Source organism: Silene latifolia, chromosome Y (assembly GCF_048544455.1).
Source record: "Silene latifolia isolate original U9 population chromosome Y, ASM4854445v1, whole genome shotgun sequence".
In the NCBI taxonomy this organism is placed as follows: domain Eukaryota; kingdom Viridiplantae; phylum Streptophyta; class Magnoliopsida; order Caryophyllales; family Caryophyllaceae; genus Silene; species Silene latifolia.
Window position 1 is genome coordinate 216,986,776 of NC_133538.1, and position 26,666 is coordinate 217,013,441.

General features: G+C 38.3%; 1 non-coding gene across 1 annotated transcript; it reads right to left on the reverse strand.

The window, feature by feature from the left end:
* Nucleotides 1-7,323: 7,323 nt before the first annotated feature.
* LOC141635586 (small nucleolar RNA R71) lies at nt 7,324-7,431 on the reverse strand. The gene has a single exon (XR_012540262.1). It is a non-coding gene; the product is annotated as a small nucleolar RNA R71 (small nucleolar RNA).
* Between the last annotated feature and the right edge of the window lie 19,235 nt (nt 7,432-26,666).

A 26,666-nucleotide genomic window follows, 5' to 3' on the forward strand; every position in this document is an offset into this window, starting at 1 on the left:
TACAACACCTACAAGTCGACTTAATCTTCCCTAGTCAACAACATGCATGGTCTAATGAGACTCGAGTTGGTTTATGTCTTACAAGTCTCATTGAAAAGATAGGTGATGGGTTAAAAAATGCAAGGATTCATAGGCTCACATTTCATCAAACATAACATGTGCATGAGTTGAGATCAAAACAAGCAAGCAAATAAATCATGAAAGCATATTAATTTAACCATGAATCATTCCCCATGTTGGTTTCCCCTAATTACCCATTAACCCTAGCTAGGTCACTACTCACTGATTATCATGTTGATCATGCTAGCAAGGTTGTCAATCATACCAACAAAAGGAAACATGATGAATAAATGAAAGTAATTAACAATAATTAAAAAGGGATTAAGAGAATTATACCTACTAATGATTCCAATAATAAAGCAAAGAATAAAAGAAGTACTTGTTGCTTGATTGAGAGGTTGTCAATCTCCCAATAATAACCCAAATAATCTTTAATTACCCAAAATAAAGGATGAACAAGAAAGAGATTAAGGAAATAAAACTTGTATTAAAACTTGATTAATTGTTGATTACAAAACTAAAGAGGGATTTGATTGATATTAACTACACTAATATTTGATAAGAAGAACATCCATCTTCTAATTAGACTAATGGGGTATTTATAGTGGAAATTAGGTGGATGCATTAGGGTTAACTAAGGGCTAAACTAGTAATTACACTTTTTAGATTGAGCAAGGAGGAGCCGGTATTTTTCGAAGGAAGGGCTTCTTTCTTTGTAGCTTGGAGAAGACGAAATTTATTGATCTTTGGAATCTGTGCGTATTGGAGCGGGACGGGCGGATTGAGCAGGAAGACGGGCGTCTTGGGGAATCCGGGAGGATGCAGCTCTTGTCGGGCGTCTTTGAAGGAAGACGCACAGATTGTGCTTGTGGAGGACGGGCGGATTATGGAGAAACCGCTCGGATTGTAGCTCAGCATCGTTTCTTCTTCTTTTCTTCCCTTTTCTTCATAAAATCCTTGGGGATTTCCTTGGGGACTCAAGGATCCTTTCTCGTCATTGCCCAACTACTATAATATGTACAAAGGCCTTCTAATCTTGTCTCTCCTTGATGCTTGGTCATTGAATTCAATCAATTTAGTCTCGTTTTGCCATGAAAATGTAAGATTTGAACTCCTTTCCTACCAAGGGATCAAAATCTCAAAGAATATGCAAAACAAAGAACTAAATACAATAAATGACCCAAATATGCACTAAAAAGCATGGGAACAAGGCTAATTCAGGGGCTAAATATGCGCTAATTATGGTCCCATCAGTACTCGACCAAGTGGGCGTACTGGACCGAGTATGTGAGGTACTCGACCGAGTATGCTTTATGTGTATTTTAGATCAGCTACTGGAGTTGGATTACTCGGCCGAGTAGTCACCATACTCGACCGAGAAGCTCGTACTCGACCGAGTACCTCTTTGGCAGACATGATATTTGTTTTGAGCCGTAGGCTATGTGCTTACATTTGTCTTGGTTATATCATATCCAAAATGCTGCCAATGAGATCAACCCCTTATATCCAGGCTTCGAAGATGAGCCTTGATGAGATAGCTAGGATGATTGAGCAGCAAGAGGTACTCACTGAGGCGATTAAGAATATGGAGAAAGGGGGGGGGGGGGAGGAAGTGGTGGATGCATACCGTTTGGGCACCACCATTTCCCACGTTAACCCTACCACTTATGAGGGCACCAACGACCCTAAACTCCTTGATAACTAGCACCAGGAGATGGGGAGTATGTTGGAAGTGGTGCATTGTCCGACGGAGATGATGGTAGAACAGGCTGCATTCTATCTACGAAACGAGGCTAGGGTATGGTGGCATAATGAGAGGGAAGAAGCACGGGCATACTATAGGAATTTGGGCCAACCTCCAAATCCTTAGGCAGGATTCAAGAGGGCAATGAGGGACCACTTCGTTCCGGAGCATATCCGCACAAAGTTGAGGGCTGAGTTTGATAATTTATTATGACTGATAGCATGACAGTGACTAAGTACTATCATAGGTTCATCGAACTGTCGCGCTATTTGGAAGACATGCAGCTGAGTCAATGTAGTTTGGCTCTCCGTTTTGAGAAAGGAGTAGCGCTGAAGATTATGGAAAAGCTACCAGCCGGGGGTATCTCTGATCCGAAAGATGTCCATGAGAGAGCAGGACATGCGGAGAGGTTGGTTGATATGGCCAAGGAGGCAAGGAAAAAAGGGGATCAGAAGAGGAAAGCTGAGAGTGTGGGTGGAAATCAACCAAGCCAAGCTAGAACTTATTCTGGAGGGTCTAGCTATGGTGGGGGATCTCGTGCATGGGGAAGATATGGTGGGAGCAAGAGAGACAATTCAACCTTGCTATACTACAACTGTGGTGGGTCAGGTGACAAACGGTATGAGTGTACGAGTGTTGTAAGGCGAGGAGGAGGCTTCTCGAGATCTTATTAACTAAATTATTCGCAAACACCGAGCCAGAGTTTGACGAGTAACAGACCAACTGGGTCATGGAATAACCAGGGAGGTCAAGGCAACAACAATGGCGGCTATAATCACAACAATATTGGATCCTATCAGCGACTTTAAAACAGTGTGACTTAGAACTTGGCGGCTAAGCTTACCACATCAGCGACTACGGTCCAGGGAGGAGATCAGAAGAAAAGTGGTAAAATCTTCATGATGGGCGAATAGGAGGCCGAGGATGGCGCGCATGTTGTCACCAGTACTTTTCTTATTAATAATAAACCGACTTTTGTTTTGTTTGATATAGGGGCAACCCACTCATTTATGTCTAGGGGTCATGCCTTAAGTATAGCTTTGTGGGAGTATGTGCTGGTAAGGGATAATGTCTTTATACCTTCGGGGGAGTCAGTGTCTTGTAATAAGTTGTATAAAGGGGTGTCTATGGTGGTTGGGTAGGTGGACATACCAGTTAATTTGCTAGAGTTTCCTATGGATGGGTTTGAGGTGATAGTGTGAACGGATTGGTTGGGTAAGTGTGAGGCTAAGATACACTATCTTCAAAAGAAACTGTCTTTAAAGGGGCCTAAGGGAGTCAAAGTGTCATATCAGGGCTTTATTGTAAAATCAAAGGTGAAGATGATTGCAGTGATGACTTTAAAGTCATGTTTGAGGAAGTGGTGTCCTATGATCCTTTGATATGTGAGGGATACTAGGGTACAGGAGTCATCATCAAAAGAGATACCAGTGGTTATTGAGTTCGATGATGTCTTTCCGAAGGAGATACCAGGGTCACCACCTAAGAGGGACATTGATTTCAGTGTTGATCATAAACTAGGGACGAGACCTATATCTAAGGCTCCATACCGTATGGGACCAAAAGAGTTGGAGGAATTGAGGAAGCAGCAGAAGGAGTTGGTAGATAAGGTATACATCCGACCTAGGGTATTACCATGGGGTGCACCCGCTCTATTCGTGAAAAAAAACGACGGTAGTATGATGTTGTGCATCGATTACTGAGAGTTAAACCATGTTACTGAGAAGAAAATATATCCTTTGCCGAGGATTGATGATCTCTTTGAGCAGTTGAGTGGAGCCGGAGTGTTTTCTATGATTGATCTGAGGTCGGGTTATCACCAGTTGAGGATTGCAGAGGAGGATATTCCTAAGACAGCTTTCTGATCGCGGTATTTTCACAATGAGTTTGTGGTGATGTCTTTCAGGTTGACTAATGCACCGCTAGTATTCACGGATCTTATGAACCGAATCTTCAGCCCGTTTCTGGATAGGTTTTTGTTGTTTTCATTGATGAGATCTTGTTCTACTTAAAGACAAAGGAAGATCACGGGGAGCATTTGAGGTTGGTACTGCAGACTTTGCGAGATAATCAACTATATGCTAAGTTATCCAAGTGTGAGTTATGGTTGGAAAGGGTGGCCTTTCTAGGTCATGTGATTTCAAAAGATGGTGTATTGGTGGATCCTAGTAAGATCGAGGCGGTGTCAAAATGGGAGCACCAATGAATGTTGTTGAGATTCAGAGTTTCTTGGGTTTAGCGAGTTACTACAAGAGGTGAAGGATTTCTCTAAAATTGCTAGACCTATGACACCTTTGATGAGGAAACAGACCAGATTTGGTTGGGATGAGAGATGTGAGATGGAGTTCCAAACATTAAAGGAGTGTTTGACTACAGCTCCCGTTCTAGCTTTGCCCAAGGGAAGTGAGAACTTAGAGGTCTTTATCGACGCTTCAAAGAATGGGTTGGGTTGTTTTTTGATGCAAAATGGAAAAGCCATTGCCTATGCTTCGAGGCAGTTGAAGCCATATGAAGAGAACTATCCTAGTCATGATTTGGAGCTGGGTGCAGTTTATTTGCTTTAATGATTTGGAGGCATTACATGTACGGGAACCTTTAAGGTGTTTTCAGATCATAAGAGTTTGATGTACATCTACACTCAGAAGGAGCTGAACATGCGTCAGAGAATGTGGATGGAGCTGATTGGGGACTATGGTATGGACATCATCTACCATGAAGGGAAGGCTAATGTGGTTGCAGATGCTTTGGGTACAAAGAGTGTGCATTCGCTATGCACTGCCATGTCACTGATGAAATTAAAGGATGACATGACTACGATGGGAATTCATATGATTCCCAAGAGGGATGCCATCGGTGATTTAACTATGAAGCCTGATCTTTATGATGACATAAAAAGAAAACGGGAACTTGATCCCAAGATTTAGGAGTTGAAGACAAGGGTAGGGAAAGGTACAATTTCAAAATTTTCTATCCATACAGATGGGAGCGTTCGAATCAATGAGAGGTGGTGTGTTACTAATGATACTAAGTTTAAGAAGTTGATTATAATGAAGGCTTATTTCACTCCTTATTCGGTACATCTGGGAGCTGAAAAGCTCAATAAGGACTTAAAGAAGACGTTTTGGTGGCCCGATATAAAGAAAGAGGTAGCGGAGTTTGTGGCTAGGTGATGTGACTCATATTTGAGCACATTTAGTCCCCGAATTAACCTCGTTCCCATGCTTTCTAGCATATATTAGGGTCATTTCATATCTTTAGTTTCCCATTTTGCATATTCTTTGAGGTTTTTTGTCCTTGGTAGGAGAGGATTGCTAGCCTTGAATTTATGAAGCTAAATGGATCGCATCTAATGACCAAGCATCGAAAAGGAGATCTACACTAGAAGCCTAAGTAAATAAATGAAGAGAAATGGGCAATGATGAAAGATCCGTGCATCCCCAAGACAATCCCCACGGATTGTTAGTGAGCCAAGAACAAGAGAAAAACCCTGTACCAGGATCCGAGCGTCTCCAAGCCAGCCCGAGCGGATCTTCTTACAGGACCAACCGTGGTTCAGGCAAGGACGTGCGGATTCCCCTGGGAGTTGCTGCATGATCCGCGCATGTCCCACGGGATTAGCAAAATTGTCAAGCTTCTCTTTGGGTCTTAATATTCATTTAATCCCTTAGTAACCCTAATCCTTGTACTTAATTTTTTTATAAATACCCTATTGTACTACCTAGATTATCATCTTAGAACATCTAATCTCATCTTATCATAATCATTCTCTTAATTTAGTCTTAATCAAAGTTGTAATACACATTTCAATATTAATCACATCTTAATCTTTTATTAATCTCTCAATTGTTCTTAGTTTTATTTGGGTAATTAGAAGATTATTTGGGGTTTATTGGAGGATTGACAATCTTCCATCAATCATCAAGTTTAATTCTATTACTCTTTGCTTTATTATTTGGATCATCTCAAGTAGTTATAATCTCTTTTACCTTTGTTTAATTATTATTAATCACATCATTTATTCATCATGTATTGCTTTGTTAGTATGATTAACAACCTTATTCGCATTCTAGACTTGATCATGAGTGAGTGGTCCTTTAGCTATGGTTAATGGGGGATTAGGGGAAACAATCATGGAAATTAATCTATGCTTAATCTAATATGTTTTCATAATTAGTTGCTTGCTTGTTGTGATTTCAAACTATGCACATGTTATGTTTGATGAAATGCTAGACTATGAAACCTTGCATTTTTTACCCATCTCTTATCTTTTCAATGAGGCTTGTAAGACATAAACCAACTCGAGCCCCCATTAGACCATTCATAGAGTTGAATAGGAAAAGACTAAGTCGACTTGTAGGTGTTGTAAAGTCTTGATCCACTCGGCTTCGGGACCCAAATCTTCCTAGGGATTGTAAGATATACACTAACTCGATCCCATCAAAACAATAACTGCTTGCTTCTAATTGAGAACATGTTTGTATGATCTATTTCCATGACTCCCTATGAACTCATGACACCCTAGTGTCTTTGATCAACTGATTACAAACCCCATTCATTGCTTTACTTTGTTTTCATTAATATACATTCATCTTGTTGATTAGTTTAGATTACATCTCATCTCAACCCAATTTGTGACATCCTAAGACATAGCTACTTGCAATTGAAATCTTAAATCGATACCCGTCGGGATCCGACCTTTACTTACCTCTTCACTAAGAGTAGCTTGTGAAGTTATAAATATTGTTTTGGTTAGGTAGTGACGACGACTAAGGACTAAGCACATAAACGCCTCACCAAAAATGGCGCCGTTGCCGAGGACGGTGTTCAATTGATTTAATTTTCGTTAATTGTTTTTAGTTTTGTCTTTCTTTACCTTGGGGAAGTCAATCTCCTCAAGATTGTTCTAATTGTTTTCTAGTTGTTTTATATTTTGCATGACTAGGAAATCACAAGGTAATTTGTTACTTATTGATTTCGAGATTGAAAGGACCTTAACCAACTATAGAAGAGTTGCTAGAGGTACTTCAAGAGTTGTAGGTATTGGAGAGATTGTGGACATTCAACCAAATAACATTGAGTTTGTCAACCCTTTTACAAGATAAGGAGAGGATAACCCAATTCCAAACCAACCACAAAATCAACCCACAATGCCTAAATTTTCATCACATTCTATACCAACCGAGGAGAACCTACCAAACGGTTCTCCTACACCACCACATTTAACCGGTAATTTCATTGCCAAATCCGCATTCATACAATTAGTTCAGAGAAGTCAATTTGGAGGGATGCCTAGTGAGGATCCTCATTTACATATGGAGACTTTTTGCGATTATTGTGATGCAATTTCTCAAACCGGAGTTACTCAAGACCAAATCTGATAGGTATTGTTTCCTTTTTACTTGATCGGTACCGCAAAGCAATGGTTGAAGAGCCTAGACAAGGCTACCCTTGGTATTGATTCATGGAAGAAGCAAGCACTTTCCTTCTACAAGAAATTATATCCTCCGGCAAAGACTAATATGTTGAGAGCCCAAATCACCGGGTTCAAGCAAAGGGATGAGGAATCGTTATATGAAGCATGGGAGAGATTTAAGGACACTTGTCGTTCTTGTCCACACCATGGACTTATTGAGTGGTTCCTTGTGCAACAATTTTGGAATAGCTTACATGAAGAATCACGAAATGTTCTTAATATGGAATCTAATGGGAGGTTTACCGAAGTTGATGACAATCAAACATGGGCCAAAATCGAAGAGATGGCGGTTCATAATTCCCAATATAATAGGCCTTGAAAGGCCACTAGAGGAGGAAACATGAGGTATATTCCATCACACAATTAGGTGCTAAACTAAGTGCTCATATCGACACCATCAATTTGATGTTTGAAAAGGCTATGGCTAAGCTTGATGAAGCTTCCAAATCACCCAAACAACATGTTAATGCTATGGTGGCGTCATCCTCAATCCCAAATGAAGTATGTGAAAGTTGTGGAACCTTGGGACATGATCAAAACGAATATAGGGGAACAAATGAACAAGTAAATGCTTTCCAAGCATACAAGAGTGGTACCCCTTATTCCAACTACTATAATGAGAACACCAAATTCCATCCAAATCTCTCATGTAAAAGCCAAAATGTTCAAAATCCTCAACCAACATACACTCCACCTCCAATGAGAAACCAAGCTCAAATGCCCTTTTTTAACCAAAGCCAAGGATATCAAAATCAACCTTCCTACAACCGATCCAATGACCAAAGCTTTGATGTTCAAAAAGCGGTCCTCCAAATGCAAAAGAATGGACAAGAATTCTTCACCCAAATGCAAAAATATAACCAAGCTAAATAAATCACCATCAACAACATACTTGCCCACACCAAAATGTTAGAGACTCAAATGACCCAATTAGCATCTTCTAGCTCCCAAAGACAAAAGGGGCAATTACCCCCTCAAGGTAACCCACCCACAAGACATGAGACGGTGAGTGCCATCCATTTGAGGAGTGGTACAAGATATGAGAGACCGAAGAGGCCAATTGATGAAGATATTATGGATGCTAGTAACAAGCAAAGAGTTATGGAGAACTCTAAAGAGGTAGATCCTACTACCAATGAACTTTCAAAGACGAAGAATGAAGAGAAGGCTAAGGAAAAAGAGCCTATTGTGATTAGACTTCCATTCCCAAGTCGCCAAGCTAAGCCTAATTTTGATGAGCAACTTGGAAAGTTCAAGGAAATTGTGAAGAACTTAGAAGTCTCAATCCCATTCACGGAATTGATCAATCATGTTCCGGCTTATGCAAAGTACATGACGGATATTCTTACCAAGAATAAATCCGTCCGAAAGTTGGAGACTATTGCATTTACCAAAGTGAGTAGTACTATTCTTCAAGGGAGTTCCCCTCCAAAGCGCAAAGATCTGGGAATTTTTTCTATCCCATGTACCATTGACGACACTACAATCAACAAAGTATTGTTCGACCTTGGAGCAAGTGTAAGTGTCATGCCATACTCGATATGTAAGAGGCTAGGAATGGGAGAGCTTAAATGCACCAACATCACTCTTCAAATGGCGGATTGATCAACAAAAATACCTTTAGGGGTATGGGAGAATGTGCCCGTGAGAGTTGGCAAATTCTTCATCCCGGTAGACTTTGTCATTGTAGACATGGAAGAGGATTCCAACATTCCTATCATCTTAGGAAGACCTTTCTTGCACACCGCAGGAGCGGTAATCGATGTGAAACATGGAGAGCTCACACTTGAAGTAGGGGATGAGATGATTACTTTCAACCTTGACAAAACAATGAGAGCTCCCCGACTACATGAGCCATTCTTTATGGTCGATCACTATACCCGAGAAAGTGATAGGAAGAAGTTAGAATATCTATGCAAAGATCAAGTCATGGGTAAAGAAACATCACCCATATGGAAGGAGAAAGTGGATGACCTTCAAGTAGCTCTATTCGGAGAGCATGAAATTTTTAACAACAATGAGAGCTTGAATAGCTCACCCATCGTGACAAGTAATGACGAAGGCCTCAATGGCCATGATAACAAGAAAGGAGAGTTGCTCTTGTCAACTCATGACATCATTGGGGAACAAGCTAGTGAAGTTTGTGGTCTATGGGATGATGAATTTGAAGGATTGGTCAATCCTTATATTGGAAATGTTATGACCTTAAACCAAGGTTTTGTAGATCCTTGTCATCACTTTGACTTGGATGACTACAACAATGAAGAAAACAATATGCAAAGGTCTACACAAGACCTGTATCATCAAAATGAGCAAGCCTTCGACTACTTCTACAAGGTGTTGAGCAACATCAACAACACTTTGGCTTTGCCCCCTTGATACCTCTCATAAGAACGAGAGTTTGGTGGAGTCCTCCCTAAACCACAATTTGTAAATATTCTAACCCCTTAACTAGCATTTTATTTCCTTTATTGCATCTTTGTCACTTTTGGATTTGCATTTTTGTGCTTTATTACAAAAAATTTGACATGAGAGCAAGTGAGGGAGGTATTTTATAGTGTTTCAATGTGTAGTGTTTGCTTAAGCATTACGATGAGAGAGAGTCTAGTAAGAGAGACGATTTAGGGATTCTTTTTCGATCTGCAATGGCACGTACTCGGAAAAATAACCCTAAATCTAATAGAACAATTAAAGTAATATCACAAAATCTACAAAAAAATACACCAATTAGTACTAATAAATCACATAATAAAGCTAGTGGTTCGAGATTTCGAGTCATTGATCTGGATGATGACGAGCTTTTGGGGTTTAATCACCTGGATGCTTGCTCGTCTGAGAATGATTCGATTATCCGGCCATATAATCTCGGTTCTGTTATGGATTCTATCTCGGAAGAAGGGAGCGGCTCTGAGTCTGAATGGACGGAGGTTCAAGGTAGGGTTCAATCTTCTGATTCAGAAACTGATTCTATGGTAAGACCTTTACAACTTACTAATGAGGATGTTGAATCTGAATTAAAATTTTGGTCTACTGCGGTCTATTGTTATGTACTTGGGGCGAATCCTCCTTTCAAAGTTATTGATGGTTTTATTAAGCGCGTCTGGGGATATACTGATTTTGATAAGATTTCTTTCAATTCTAATGGTACTTTCCTGGTGCGTTTTAAGACTGAGGAAATGAAATTGAGGGTGTTGCAAGCAGGCCCAATTTTCTTTGACAATAAACCTCTGATTGTTAAGGAATGGACCCCGGAATCTAAAATGGTGAAGGAAGCTGTGGATGTAGTGCCTATTTGGATACGCTTTTATGGCCTTCCATTGAAGTTCTGGGGGAATGCGTTGATGATGATTGCAGCTCTTGTGGGTAAGCCAGTGAGGTGTGACAGTAATACCTTACTGAAAACCTTCCTTGGGTATGCTAGGATTATGGTGGAGGTCAAAATTGGGACTGAATTACCTGATGTCATTCAGTTTGCTGATGAGCTTGACAACAATCACATTCAAATTGTTCACTATGAGTGGAAACCCATTCAGTGCACGGATTGTCAGGGGTTGGGTCATATTGCTAGGGACTGCAGAAAAGCTAAGAAGTCTAAGGATTCTAGGCCAGCTCCACAGGTGGAGACCTAAGAAGGTTCCACAGAATGTGGCTGTTCCTCCTGCTGAGCATGGGGTGGCACCTGCACAACCTGAACAACCTATGGTTCAAGCTCGGGGTCCTTTGGGTCTTGAGAGTTTAGGGGGATTGGCCACTCCTATGCCAGGGATGGTTACACCAATGCCAACTATGTTGAGGTCCTTCATACCTGCCAGAATCATTACTAAGATGACTAGGCATGGTGGGATGTGTTTGGGCAGTGGGACAAGTACTTATATGGAGGTTTTGGAACATTCATTCGATGGAGAGTCCTTGCAGGGGAAATGGAGGGTAGTTCTGCTCAAAAGGATAATGGGTAGCATTGGTTTTTGGAATGTGAGGGGTATTAATAGTGTAAATAAACAGAAGGAGGTTAGGTATTTTCTGCATAATAATAAGATAGGAGTTTTTGGGTTATTAGAAACTAGAGTCAGGGTTAATGCTATCAATAAAGTACATCAGGGAATTGGTGCTAATTGGAGTCTGGTGCATAATAACTCTGTTCATGATGGGGGTTGGATTTGGTTAATATGGGATTCTGGAAACTATACTGTTGATATCATTAATATTGAAGCTCAAGTAATTCATGCTAAGGTTTCTTGTATTAATGGTCAGACATGGTGGATGTCAGTTATCTATGGATTTAATAAGGTCCAGGAACGAATTCCTTTATGGGATTCTTTGAGAAATATGAGGCAATCTGTCACTGGTCCTTGGTTGGTCATGGGGGATTTCAACAATGTTCTTGCTATGTGTGAAAGAGTGGGGTCTGAAGTTTCTAATTATGAGTTAAGAGGATTTCAGGATTGTGTGGATGATTGTAGGCTTGTTGACCTTCCTGCCCATGGTGCTTTTTTCACCTGGAACAACAAACATGAACTAGGTGCCATGGTGTTCAGTAGGATTGATAGAGCCATGCGTAATGATGAGTGGCTTGACCAATTCCCTGAGGTTATCCCTATGTTTCATCCTGAAGGGGAGTTTGATCACTGTCCATGCACTATTAATTTGGTTGCTCGTGGTGACAGAAGAAAGGGGTCTTTTAAGTATTTTAACATGTGGGGTAAGGACCCTCAGTTTCTTGAATTAGTCAAAGAAGTTTGGGACAAACCTCTGTATGGTATTAAAATGTTCCAGGTGGTGAAGAGGATGAAAATGCTTAAACATCCTCTGAAGGGGTTGAATGGTACTGCTTTTGCTAATATAGAAACCTCAGCTAAGATTGCTAAGCATCATCTTTATGCTGTTCAGGAAAAACTCCATGCTGACCCACTAAACTTGCTGATTCAGCAGGAAGTCAATGAAGCCTCCAATTGTTATATGGATTTGGAGAATGCTAGGAGAAGTTTCTTGGCTCAAAAAGCTAAGGCACACTGGATGCATGAGGGTGATGATAACACTAGTTATTTTCATAGCATTATTAAGGCTAGAAGAATGAACAATAAGATCCTGACTATTCAGGATATGGCAGGGCATCAGCTTAATACTATTCCTGAAATAGAAGAGGCCTTCATTGATTACTATAAAGCTCTTTTAGGTTCTAGTAATCCTGTCAGGAAGATTCATGTCCCTGTTGTGAGAAATGGGAAGGTGGTGAGTAATGAGCAAGGAGAGGAGTTGGTTAGGGATATTACTATTGAAGAAATCCAGATTGCTTTGAAGTCTATTCCTGCCAATAAATCCCCAGGGCCAGATGGTTATACCTCTCAGTTTTTTAAGGATGCATCAGTGATCATTAAAGAGGATATTATTGAGGCTGTGCAGGAATTTTTTGCTTCTGGGCAGCTGTTAAGACAGGTGAATTCCACTACTCTTACCCTTATACCCAAAAAAGCTCGACCTATTACTGTTGCTGACTTCAGACCCATTGCGTGTTGCAATGTCCTATATAAAATAATTTCTAAGGTTTTATGTAATAGAATGGCTAAAGTTTTGCCTTCTATTATATGTGAGTCCCAAAGTGCATTCATCAAGGGTAGGGACATTGTAGACAATATTTTGATTTGTCATGACCTAGTGCGGCTTTATAAGAGGAGAACTTGCTCTCCCAGAAGTATTATGAAGATTGATTTAAAGAAAGCTTATGATTCAATATAGTGGAGTTTTATTGATCAAATGCTACATGCCTTGAACTTTCCTGAAAGAATGATTACTTGGATCATGACTTGTGTGACTACTCCTAGTTACACCATTGCACTTAATGGGTCTTCTTTTGGGTTTTTCCCTGGCAAAAGGGGGATTAGGCAAGGGGATCCCTTATCTCGCCTCCTATTCACCATTTGCATGGATTATCTTAGTAGGGTTCTGAATGAAGTTACTAGCAGGGTTGAGTTCAATTATCATCCTCTCTGTAGACCTTTAAAGTTAACTCACCTCTGCTTTGCTGATGACCTGTTGATGTTTAGTAGGGGTGACAGAACTTCCATTAAGGTGCTGCTAAGGGCCTTTGCTTCTTTTTCTTGCTCCTCTGGTTTGGAAATGAATACTGAAAAGTCAGATATTTACTTTAATGGTATGGAGCAAGGTGAGATAGATTACATTCTGAGAATCTCTGGTTTTAAACCTGGTGCCTTTCCTTTTAGATACCTGGGGGTTCCCATATCTCATAAAAGGATGGGCATTGGTGACTGTACAAGACTCATTGAGAAGGTTGTGACTAGAATTCAAAGCTGGGGGGCTAAGAAACTGAGTTATGCAGGGAGGCTTGTCCTCATTAAAGCTGTTCTTAGTCAGTTGCACTCATATTGGAATCGTATTTTTGTTATCCCTCTTACAGTAATTGATAGGATTGAAGGAATTTGCAGGAATTACCTCTGGTCTGGTTCTGATCAGTATCGTAAAACTCCTACTGTTAATTGGGAGAATATCTGTAAAGACAAGAAGCATGGTGGCTTGGGTATTGTTAACTCCAGAATATGGAACACTGCTGTAATTGGCAAATACACTAGTTGGCTGGCTATGAAGAGTGATCACCTTTGGCTGTGGTGGGTTTGTCATGTTTATATGAAAGGAAGGGACTGGATTGATTATCAACCCTCTATTAATACTGGTTGGACATGGCGGAAAATCTGCCAAGTAAAGGACATTATGAAGGATGGTTTTGTTACTGGGACTTGGGCTGTACTACCAGGTAGTTATATTGTGTCCAATGGGTATAGATGGCGTATGGGGCAACAGCATCCAGTACTGTGGTATCCTCTGATATGGAATAAGACCATGTTGCCTAGACATGCTTTTGTTGGATGGCTTATAGTCCAGGGTCGCCTGATGACTAGGGATATACTGTTTAGATTTGGGATCACTACTGATATGGCTTGTGCAATATGCTCGTCACAGAATGAAACTCATCAGCATTTGTTCTTTGATTGTACTTATAGCACTCTTTGTTGGGATCTTCTTAGTGAGTGGCTTGGTCTGTCAATTCCTAAGACAAGAGTAGTGGAATGGTTTACTGCTTGGAGATGTCCCTCATTGATGAAGAAGCAGATTATTGGGGCTGCAATTGTCGCGTTATGGTATCACATATGAAATGCAAGGAACATTGCGAGAATTGAAGATATAGTTTTGGCGCCTAGATTCATCCTGAGGCAAGTTAAGCAAGATATACAAGGAAGGTGCCAAGAACGAAAATGGACTTTGAAGTTGACTAAATTACCTTGGGAAGCAGTGTATGATTAGTATTGATTACCCTGATGTATTAGATTGGAAAAATGTCTTGTAGGTTGGTGATAGTGTAAACTTAATTACCCATTATTAATATATTTTCACATTTTCACAAAAAAAAAAATGTGTAGTGTTTGATCAAGTGTGGGGATGGTAAATGCCTAGGCTAACCAAGCCTTTGTAGTATAACCCACAACATATAACAAGGAGAGGAAGAAGGAATGACGCGGGAAGAGGAATCCGCACGAGCATACCTGAGCTCGTGGGAGCTGAGGCTAATCCAAGCGTCTCCAGGATAAATCCGCGCGTCCTGGCCAGACTGATTCTTGCTCTCCCAATTCAGGAAGGCGTAAATTTACCGTGGTTTTTCCACGAGAAAATGGGACGTCCTGGAAAAGGACACTTCGATCACCGACGAGCAACTCGTTTCATCAACAAATAGGTTCTTTTGCTGCTTGAATGCCGCGTTTCGGTGGGAGCTGGGAAAGTTCACTTTGGGGGAGACGTCCTGTTAGAAAATCTGCGCAAGCTAACATCAAGACGCTCGTCCCCAACATCAGGACGCTGGTCTTGAAATCAATCAGCGGGTCCTGGGAAGTTCCAAACTTCTGAAATTTTTCTGTAAGAAAATCTGCACGTCCTAGGCACAATCCGAGCGTCTCAGCAGAAATCCGCTCGAGCTGAAAGAAATTCACGCGTCCCAGCACTGCTTTGTTATTTCCGGATGTCCTGTAAGACAATCCGCGCGTCTCTTACACAATCCGAGCGTCTCATGCCTATTACTCAAACAAAACACGGGATACCCTTCTTCCCAATTCATTTCTATCTTTCAAAAATACAAACACATACATTTTTTCCCCCACTTGAACTCTCAATCCCCTCATTCGATAACATCAATTTCTTAATAAAGTTCACCACAATCAAAACAAAACTTGCTCAAAACAAGATTAAATCACTCCTTCATCAGCAAAAGACTATCTAAACACTAATTTATTCACAAATTGAATCAATTTTCTAGGGTTTGGGCAAAATTTCAAAAATCCTAAAATAATTGAGGAATTGATTGAAGTTTGAAGAAGCAAAGAACATTCAATTAACATCTTGGTTGTTGATACCAATTTAAGAAGGAGAATACAATGGCAGGAACCAAAGGCGGAACCAAGGCACCTAAAACTCAAAATTTATCAAAGAGGGAAAAAGCTCTTCTTGCATCTAAGGCTTTGGTAGTAACCCAACCAACACTACAACAAATCATCACTTGCGCCACGAATTATGCCACGGGAATTCATAATTCGTGGCTAAAATTTGCTTAGCCACGGGAAAAACTTATTCATTATTTTGGAAAAAAATTTATGCCACGGGATAACTTTTCCCGTGGCAAAAAGTCACTTCCGCCACGAATTAGGCTACACCCGTGGCAAGTAATCATTTTAGCCACGGGCTATGTCACTCCCGTGGCAAAATTTTATTTAGTCACGAAATGTTCCATGGCAAATAATTTTTTAGCCACGAACAAACATACACCGTGGCAGTATCTTTTCCAACTTAAATCGAATGAAATTTAATCAAATATAATATTATGAAAATATATTTGAATATAAAATTTTAGAAACACTTTGATTAATTTAAATAAAAATTTTTATTGTTTTATTTACTTTAATAAGAAATTTTAAAATTTTATAAACTTATATGCAAGCTAAGAAAAGTTTATCGTCTAATTTTTTGATTTTTTTACAAATCACATTTATGTTTTGTAGGTTTTTCAAAATATTGATAATTTAAAAATTTTGTTTTAATATATAACTCTGTTTATTAAAGTCGTGAATTTCTTTTACTTATTTAAATTAAACTTTATAATCTTGAATAACAATCTTAAATGATCGTATCACATTTAAAGATATAGCATATCAAATTGAATAAAAAAGTTATTTACCATCTATCTTTGAGAAATCTAAAATTAATATATTGTTAAACTATTTCATTCAAAATTTGCTGTCCAACTTTATTTGTATGATATTTATAGAAAAATTTGAATTTGATATAAAATTTACGGAAATTTCCCATGGTACCCTCGAACTTCGCCAGATTACACATGGTACCCCTTATTTTAAGTTTCTACATATGTTGCTCTTATGTTTATCTTTTTCATTCCCAGAATACTCTTTGGGGAAATTCCGTCATAACGTCGTTACTCCTATAAGTAATTTGATTAGTAATTGAGTATGTTATGTTGTTATTGTTATATTATTTAGGTACTAAATGTTAGTTTATTAGATAAAATAATGATTTAGGTATTATTTGATGATGAATTGATAGTGTATTACATAACAAAAAAAAGGCGTCACAAGGCATATGAGTAGCGGCGTTATGACGGAAGTTTGTCAAAGGGTATTCTGGGACTGAAAAATGTAAATACAGGGGTACCATATACAAAAACTTTTAAAAAGGGTACCATGTGTAATCTATCAAAATTTGAGGGTACCATGAAAAATTTACGTAAAATTTAAGTTGTTGAGGAAAAAAATTTGGAAACTTTTTTTCACTGAAAATGAGCGCATCACACGGAAAAACATATAAATTATAATAATATAAAGTCACATGTGTAAATAATGTGAAAATTTGAGAAAAGAAACGATAAATCATAACAAAGAGAAATCAGTTTAGGAAAATAAGCGATTCTTTTGTACAATAGTCTTTTTCGTGTTTTTTGGGTAAAAAAGTGACTACTTTTTGGTTAATAGTGATCACTTTGGGGAAAAACGACATTTAGTTATAAAAAGCGGTCATTATTTTACCAAAAAATGGTCTCATTTTTCATATCGCAAATACGACGGTTATACAATATAATTTGCGTAGAAAAATATACGAAAAATTGAGTACATGAGAAATGAAAATAAGTATGTCGATCAACAAAATAAATAAAATAATGTTAGGAAAACACAATTAATTTTACTTTTTGGAGAAAATGTTTTATTGACTTCAGCAAAAAAATGATGTCAAAATCATTAATCAAGAGGTTAATGTCGAAAATTTAGTTGTTTCGGCCAAATAATGTTTTTCTCGCAAAAATTTGTAAAACACGTAAAATTTATGTAATTAAATAGTACTAAAGGTAAGATTTGAAATAAAAAAAATAAATTTAAAAGGATTCAAAGTGCTAATTATATCAACAAGGTAACATTCAATTTCGGTGGCACATCAAAAGAACTCTATGGTTAAGCGTGCTTAGGTGAGAGTAGTATTGGGATGGGTGACCTCCCGGGAAGCCTCTCTGATGTCACAAATGCATGACTCATGAAACGAAATAATGTTCAAATGAATCAAGTTAACTAGCGAAACAATTACCTAGATTGTCACGGTTCCGTATATGATAAAATACCCATTGTGAAAAATAAATAAATTATTTTACGATTTATTTATTTAATTTTCATATATATTGTTTGCCACGGGAATTATTTTTTCGCCACGAGAAATTTATTTGCCCACGGGATTTATTAGCCACGAGACAGTCCGTGGCCAAAAATTCAATAATAGCCACGTTCTTGTTTTTCCCGTGGCTATCTCTTTGCCACGGCCACTTGCGCCACGGAAGGTATTCCCGTGGCAAAATGATTTAGTCACGGAAATTTAGCACTTGCGCCACGAATTTAGCCGTGGCCTAAGTGCTCATTTGTAGTAGTGCAAGGGAGGAAGTCCAAGTAACCATCAATCCTATTGAGGAAGCTACCACATCTACTTCGGTTGTAGAACAATTGTCAAGTTTTCCGGAGGTAACTTTCTTAACCGATATGAATAGGATTGCATTTTTATCCCTTGCCAAAAAGATTATTGTGACTACCAAGTTTATTTGTCAAGAGACCTTGCGAAAATTGGGTGTACGTGAGCGAACTAGAGCATTTTTTGAGTCCATAGGGTTGATAACCCTCTTTGAAATGGATGAATTGACTTACCCCTCATTGACCATGGAGTTCATAATCTCCTTGAGGGTATATAAGATAGAGACTCAAAATTATGTTGAGTTCCGGCAAGAGAACAAGAGTTGAAGAATGACTAAAAGTGAGTTTGGTAAAGTGTTTGGTATTTTACGATATGATCATTTTGAGAAAAAGCCTTTGAAGTATGATGCCGCACCCCTTTCGAAAGCTATAACCGGTCGTAAATTTGATTCTTTCCGTGAGTGTCATGCTTTATACGTTCAGCATCCGGGCATAAGAGTTTGGCACAAGTTTGTGGCCAATACCTTGATTGCTAGGAAAGGCACCAACCACTTCACCGAACTTGATTTTGTCTACCTTGAGTCCTTCATGAATATCAATGGTAAGTTCACCAAAAAGTAAAACATTCTTCAACTATTGCTTGATCGGTGGCTTGAGATTGATAATGGGAAAGATGGAGTGGCCTTCATTGTAAACGTTGGTTTGGTAACGAGGATAGCTAAACACTTTAACCCGGAATTCAACAAGGATAACACCTACAAACCGGTTAAGGGGAGCAACCTTCTTGATATGAGCACGTTGATCAACAAATTTCATTGGGTCAAGAATGACAATCTTGACCATAAATATGAGTGGCTCATCAAGGCAGCCAAGTCCATTGTCTAGGCCACCAAGATTTGCCGTATCTCCATCCATAGACCAAACTACCTATTACCCGTGTCAAAAGAAGCGGGGTTGATAATAAAGCAACGCAGGGATCCATGTGCCAAGCCCTCCTCCTCTACCATTGTGACTCCACCCTATCCTTTTGCCTACCAAGAGTTTAAACCAAGTAGCTCTAATGTCGTGGTAGGCAATGATTACTTAACCCAATTAATGCAACAAATACATAAAAAAGCTCAAGATGACCGGGTGAATGCTTAGCGTGCCCAATATCCACCCCTACTACATCTAGCTAGGCAAGGACTCCTTCATCCTTCATGTCCTTTGCCTAGTTGGGCGGATAAGGAGGTATTATTCCCTAGTGCTTCTTAAGATGTCGAAAAGGATAGTCGGATGGCTAATGGAAAGCAGGTTGTTGTTGTTGAAGATGGGGAAGGTATTGGTTCATGCCAAGAAGAAGAAGAGCAAGGTTCAAGTTCCAATGATGAAGATGAAAATGGTGAATCCTCCGAGTCAATGGAGGTGGATGATGAAGAAGATAATGAAGAAATTGATGATGAAAGTGATGATGATGATGGCGGGGATAAGGCTGGTTATGATGATGTCGCAATGAGCGTTAATTGAGGATAACACAAGTGCGGGGTTGATTACTTGACTTCAACCTATTCCATTGTGAGTTTCCTACACCTCCTTTAGATTTGTCTCTATATCATGTTTTTAATCTTTATCTTGAGTATTTGTTTTGAGTCCTAGCACCATTTAAAGGACTCCCACCTCGGTTCCATTGAGGTGTCTTATATTTTTGTTCCCATTTGAAAAATCCAAAATGACAATTTGAATTCATGAATTACACTCTTACCTTGTGCATGAACTTTCCCTCTTTTTACACTAGAAATAGTGTCTTATTTGGTTTGGGGAAGTTCACTCATAAGGGATGCGAGTTAATTCACATTAGCTCTCTGAACAATCGAAAGCATGCATCATATAGGATTGATTAGATTACATTCACTTGTTTTATATGTCATATAGTTTGCATATTAGTTTAGCAATCATGCATATCCATATAGAATGCATTGCATAGTTTCCTATCGTATTGGCCACTGAGGACAATGTCCATACTAGTGTGGGGATAGGAAATTCTAACTTATCCTTGCATTCAAAAATGATAAAAATTCAAAAATTCAAAAAAATTGAAAAAATTTCTCAAAAACCCAAAAACATGTTCATTCCTTTGTAGTATAGAGTTGTATATATTGTATATATTTGTTGTTTGTTTGTCACTCTTATCACATTGGACAGACTACGCCACATCCGAGGCATGAGGAATATGAAGACCGCATGGTATGATCTTTCCAAATCTCCTTTTTCCACTCTATGTTAATGACTCTGTGGCTTCTTTTTGTTTGATGCGGTACAAACCAATGTGTTGTTAGGAGTTGCATTTAGTTTATATGGCATACTAGTTGATAGAAACATTTGCATTAGGTTGTATATATGTTAGTTGCATCATGACATGTAGTTTCATTTTAGGAAATTTTTTGTGAAAACATCTATTTGGAAACCTTAATAAGTGTATATAAGGCCCTTGTTGATACTTTTTGTGAAAACATCTCTAAAACACCTAGAATGTGTCATGCTAGTATCCTTTGACCTATGGACTAAGACCTAGTGAAGAGTACCTTGTGATGTGATGACTCCTTGGCTACCATTTATTCCAAGGTGACCCTTGAAACCATATTGTTGGAGTTAGTGTCCTCCGCAATAGTGCGTTAACATAATAAATCTCATTAATGGAATATCATCAGATATTTAATTATATGATCCTCGTCGGTTGATTAACGTAAATCGATAACGGTTGACTGACTAGAGTTTGACGTTATTGTCGTGAGACGGCGGTGATCAACTGACCCCTTTCGGTCACACCTATAGGAACGAACCCCAATTGATAACTAATTAATTGTATGAGATACAAATTATTTAGTCCCTTGATTTAAAGACTAAAAAGTTAGTCGATTATTTTTAGAGAGATTTCGAGTTGCGAACTCGAGGAGCGGCAGTTATTATTTAATTATGCGATAATTGAATAATAAGTTTTGGGAGACGGGTTTTAGTTAATTAATTGTTAATTCACTAAAATTGTACTAATTGATTAATGTGATTAATATTGGTACGTAAATAATATGTGTAGCGGTACACGTATATTTACGGAGTAATTTGGACGAAATTAATTGGAAGTATTTAAACATGAAGCGATGTTTAAATAATATTTACACGTATTTGTGCGACAAATATAAGAAACAATATGGGCCCGTAAATGGGTAATTGGACCGTGTAAAATAGAGTGTAGTGGATGATCATTACACTTTGCTTATTTTTCTTCCATAATTGTCATATGATCATTATGTGTCATAATGCACTGGACAATTAAAAAATAAGAAAAACTACTCCCTCACTCCACCTCCACCTACCCGGCCCTATTCCTCCTTTATACTCCATCTATTGTTCATTTTAGAGACTACCTCACTTTACATTTTGCATGTGAACAATTTTTGTACATCTCTAAACAATAATTATTCATCACTACTAAGATTGTTAGTATACATAAATTTTATTACTAAGACTTATTAGTAATATTATAAATAATATCAAGGGTTCAATATTAACAAGTTCTAGTTAAATACTTGTTATTATTTTTGGGTAAGTTCTTGCGTACAACAAGAAGGAGATCTTCTCTTTGAAGATTCGTAAGGAGGATAATCCATTTGGAATAAGCTCATAAACAAGCTAGTAAGGTGAACTAGTTTGTACCCTTTTTACCACAAAATCAATGTAAGGAAATTGTTTTTCCTTATACTTTCATTTTTATGCTTTCATATTAGCATACATGTTACATAGATCACCTAAATAATAAATTATAAGATAATTTAATTTTTATTAGAGAGTCTAATATGGATCTATGATCGTTCAAGTGGTATCAGAGCTTAGGCTTGTAATTTGCATGTTGATTTTAAGCATTTCAATGAATTATGAGATAATTTATAAAAACTCAAAAATTGTGTTAGAAGAGGTTTTAGCACGAAATTTTTGGGACATGCATACCTAATGATCTCAAAAGGTTTGTGGTATTGTTTGGTGATTTTTGAAGTTATTTTGCTATTTTTAATGTTTTTTGGTTGAAAATCGAGTCAAAATGCCGTATTTTAGTTAAAATTTGACTAAAATAGTTAAAACTTGATTCGGTGCATGGATTTTTTACGGTATTTCATGAATGTTTTCTACTGATTGTATACAAGAAATTGAAGGTTGGTTCGAGTTTTTTGAATGTTTACTGATTTTATGAGATAAAAGTCGATAAAAGTGAAATTAATTAATCATAATTTCGAGACATTTGATTCTGCCCATGATAAATTTATGTACATTTAAAAATATTTTTTAAATGTTGAAAGTAATTTTGCATGTGTGTTTTCACTTTGTTTTGATATTTATTGGTTTTAGTGGTTAAAAACCGATAAATATCGATCTTTTTCTTTATAAAATTTATCCGGAATTTTTAGGCAATTTTTCTGACATTTTGGTGTTCTTAGGAGTGTTCCAGAATAGTAGAAATTTTTGTTTCAATTGTTTGGGTAATTGTTCAATTATTTTGGATTTTTTACTTAAATATTATGATTTTATCGATTAAATTAGCAAAATATCACTAAATCAAACTAATTATTTATCATAAAATTAGTGAGGACTAATTTTGAGGTTAAAAACAGTTTGGACAATTAGTTTGGAATTACATGAGATCTAAGAGTTGATTATTGATTTTTACATGTTAAGAATCGATTAAATCCACAAAAACCGAGTTGAATACTAACGAATGATAGATAGGGCGATTTTGGCATCATTTTTACAGCATTTTAAGCATATTTATTTAAGTTGAATGAATGATTGTCATTTATTTAAAGTATTTATCTTGTTGTACCTAGTATGGCCTAGTTAATTTTAATCGTTATTACCCGAAATGAATGGGAATATCGATTTGTTTGTAATTAAATACGATCTCGTATCGTCGGTTTGTAATTAATTAATATTTTTATTTATTTTATTAATTAATGTATAATAGGAACAGCTATGTAATTTAATTGTAATAGTTATTTTTACCGGCGTTTCCAAAAGAGGGATTACAACGAGACGGAGTCTATTTTTGGAAGGTGTTCCAAAACCCACAGGGAAGAGCCACTTATGGAATGAAGAGGCAAGGGACCAAGGAGTTGGTTTCCGAAATGTAATAGACTAGTTTTTATTAACTAGGTGGCCATACTAGGATTTATTCATATGCGTACATGTTTGCTTGTTTTATTTTCGCGCATACCAAAATCGCCATTCACATGCATTTTATTTTTGCGGTTGTCAATTCAAGTCATTTACATTCACCGAATTAATTCACTTATAAGGAATTTATGACTAAATTGACAAGATCTCTCACATAACTAAAATTGAGATTAGCCTTACCAATTAGTAACACCTATGAATCTCTTGTTCATTAGAGCCACGCTCGCCCAAGCGGGGTGTTGTGTTTTTACCTTGGGTAAGTAGGGTGGTAAACAGTTATCACATGCTAAAATTGGTTGGACTCAACGGGATAAAGACGGTCTTGTGTTCCGGGGCTAGTAGATGAATTTGAGGAAATTCGTCGACCAAGAGTTCTAGAGGTAGAATTAGTCAACGTGACTTACCGAATTTACGCAATTATGGGATGTTTCGCCCAAGCGATTCTCATTTTTGCTTAATATTTGGGTCTTGGAATCATTTATATAATTTAGTGGGAGGTCATTATATAAATGCTAAAACTTGCTAAACATGTTTTTACAAGTAATTTTTAAAACAATGAATGTTAATTTTTCCTTTTTGTTGTAGCATTTTAATTCGCAATGGCAACTTCATTAACTCCATCGACTACTTCACTAGGCAGATGCATGGCTAAGGTCCGTAATGGACAAATGTATTTTAAAAGATGACGGTAGTAACTTTCTTAAATGGGAATCCAACATCAAAAGTGCCGCGTTGTCCGACAATGTGCTCACTTACTTGACCGATGCTCCTCCAATCGAGCCCGGTGCAAGAGCTTCATCGGTGGTGCGGACCGCCTATGATGACTATGTGAGGATGTTGAATGATATCAAGAATGTGTTGATATGGTCAATATCCCCAAAGCTCAAGCTATCATGCATTTCTTTAAATGCGTACGAGATTTTCACTCGTATGATCACTATGTTTTCACAAACACCAAAAGTCCGTCAATACGATGCGGCGGCACGCTTCTTTGAAGCTAAGCTTGAGAGGGGCAAAAGGTTGGTCCCCATGTACTCAAAATGGTCGAATATGTTGACATCCTATAGCGTCTAGGGTGTAAGATTCCTAAGACTCTTGTGGTGGATCGTATCCTCCACTCACTCCCCACCAAGTTTGCCCACTTTAGGGTAAACTACAACATGAATGACATGGATAAGAGTTACCATGAAATTCATGCACTCCTCACCCAAGCGGAGAGGGATATGGAGGCTAGTAGGAGTGAAAAAGGAGATGTTTTAACCATGAAGTTAAATAACATGTCCCTTGGAGTCAAGAAAGGAAAAGGGAAGGAAAAGTCCCAATTCGAGAAATCATCAAAGAAAAATGACAAGGGAAAGGGGAAGGCCGTTGAGAATGGCAATCCCAAGGCAAAAAGTGTCAAGCTCTCCGAGGCCGAATGTTTCCATTGTAATGGGAAGGGGCATTATAGGAGGAGTTGTCCCAAATACTTGGAGGATCTCAAGGAAGGGCGTGTGACGCCTATTGGTATGATTTCCTCTCTCTATGTGATAGACGTTAATTATGCTTGTACTTCCACTTGGGTACTTGATACCGGATGTGGCTCTCACCTTTGTAACCATTTGCAGGGTTTAAGGGACGTGCAAGCACTAGCAAAAGGTGATGTGGATCTCCGCATGGGCAAAGGAGCTAGAGTAGCCTCCATTTCCGTGGGGACCTATGTGCTCACTTTAGCTAGTGGTTTAAAGTTGTATTTAAATAAGTGTTATTTTGCACAAACTTTAACTAAGAACATCATCTCCATTTCCGCGTTAGACGCGGAAGGCTTTTGATTTATGATTAAGGACAAGTGTTGTACTTTTTCTTTTAATGATGTGGTTAATGGCAAGGCCATTTCAATTGGAGGCATTTATGTTTTAAATGATGTTAATGACGTTTATCATGTGGAAACTAAAAAGCTCAAAACGGGTGATCCAAACAAATCCTACCTTTGGCATTGTCGTTTAGGCCACATAAATGAAAGACGTATTAAGAGACTTGCTTCATCAAAAGTGCTCAAACTATTTGGTTTCGAATCTTATGGTACATGCGAGTCTTGCCTTCTAGGCAAGATGAGTCGTGCACCTTTTGCGGGAAAAGGGACACGAGCTAGTGAGGTTTTGGCTCTCATACATACGGATGTGTGTGGACCATTAACCATCACTGCTAGAGGAGGTTTTCACTACTTCATTACTTTTACTGAGGACTTAAGTAGATATGGGTATGTCTACTTAATGAAGAACAAGAGTGAAGCCTTTGACAAGTTCAAAGAGTTCCAAAATGATGTAGAGAACCAATTGGAGAAAAAGATAAAAACCCTACGGTCCGACCGTGGTGGTGAGTATTTAAATATTGAATTTGATTCACACCTAAAATATTGTGGTATAGTATCACAATGGACTCCTCCTGGCACACCGCAATTAAATGGTGTGGCCGAAAGGAGAAACCGAACTTTACTTGATATGGTTCGGTCTATGATGAGTCTAACTGAGCTTCCTAGTTCATTTTGGGGTTTTGCCCTCCTGTCTGCAGTATTTTCACTAAATCGAAGCCCAACTAAAGCGGCCGATAAGACTCTATATGAGATATGGACAGGGAAAGTCCCTCATTTGTCATTCATGCGTATTTTGGGTTGCGAAGCATACGTTAAGATCAAGTCTGACAATAAGCTTTCACCCAGGTCTGACAAATGTCTTTTTGTAGGATATCCAAGGGAAACACGTGGCTATTACTTCTACAATAAACACGAGAGAAAAGTGTTTGTGGCTCGTGATGCTGTCTTCCCAGAAAATGAGTTTATTTCTAGGAGACAGAGTGGGAGAAAATTTGAACTTGAAGAAGTTCGAGAGCCACAAACCGAGAATGAGGTAGAGGAGAACGTGGAGGATAGCTTTCCCTCTTCCTCTGAAATGGTAATTATTTCTAGAAAGTTAAGTAGGATTTCTAATCCACCTGATCCCTACCTTGGTAACATCGAAGAGGATGGTGTTTTGTTACTTTTTGAAAGTGATGAACCCACTACCTACAAATCGGCCATGTCTAGTCCCGACTCCTCGCTTTGGCTAGAAGCCATGCGGTCCGAAATAGATTCCATGTACAAGAACCAAGTATGGGACTTGGTGGATTTACCTGAGGGAGTGCGACCCCTTCAGTGTAA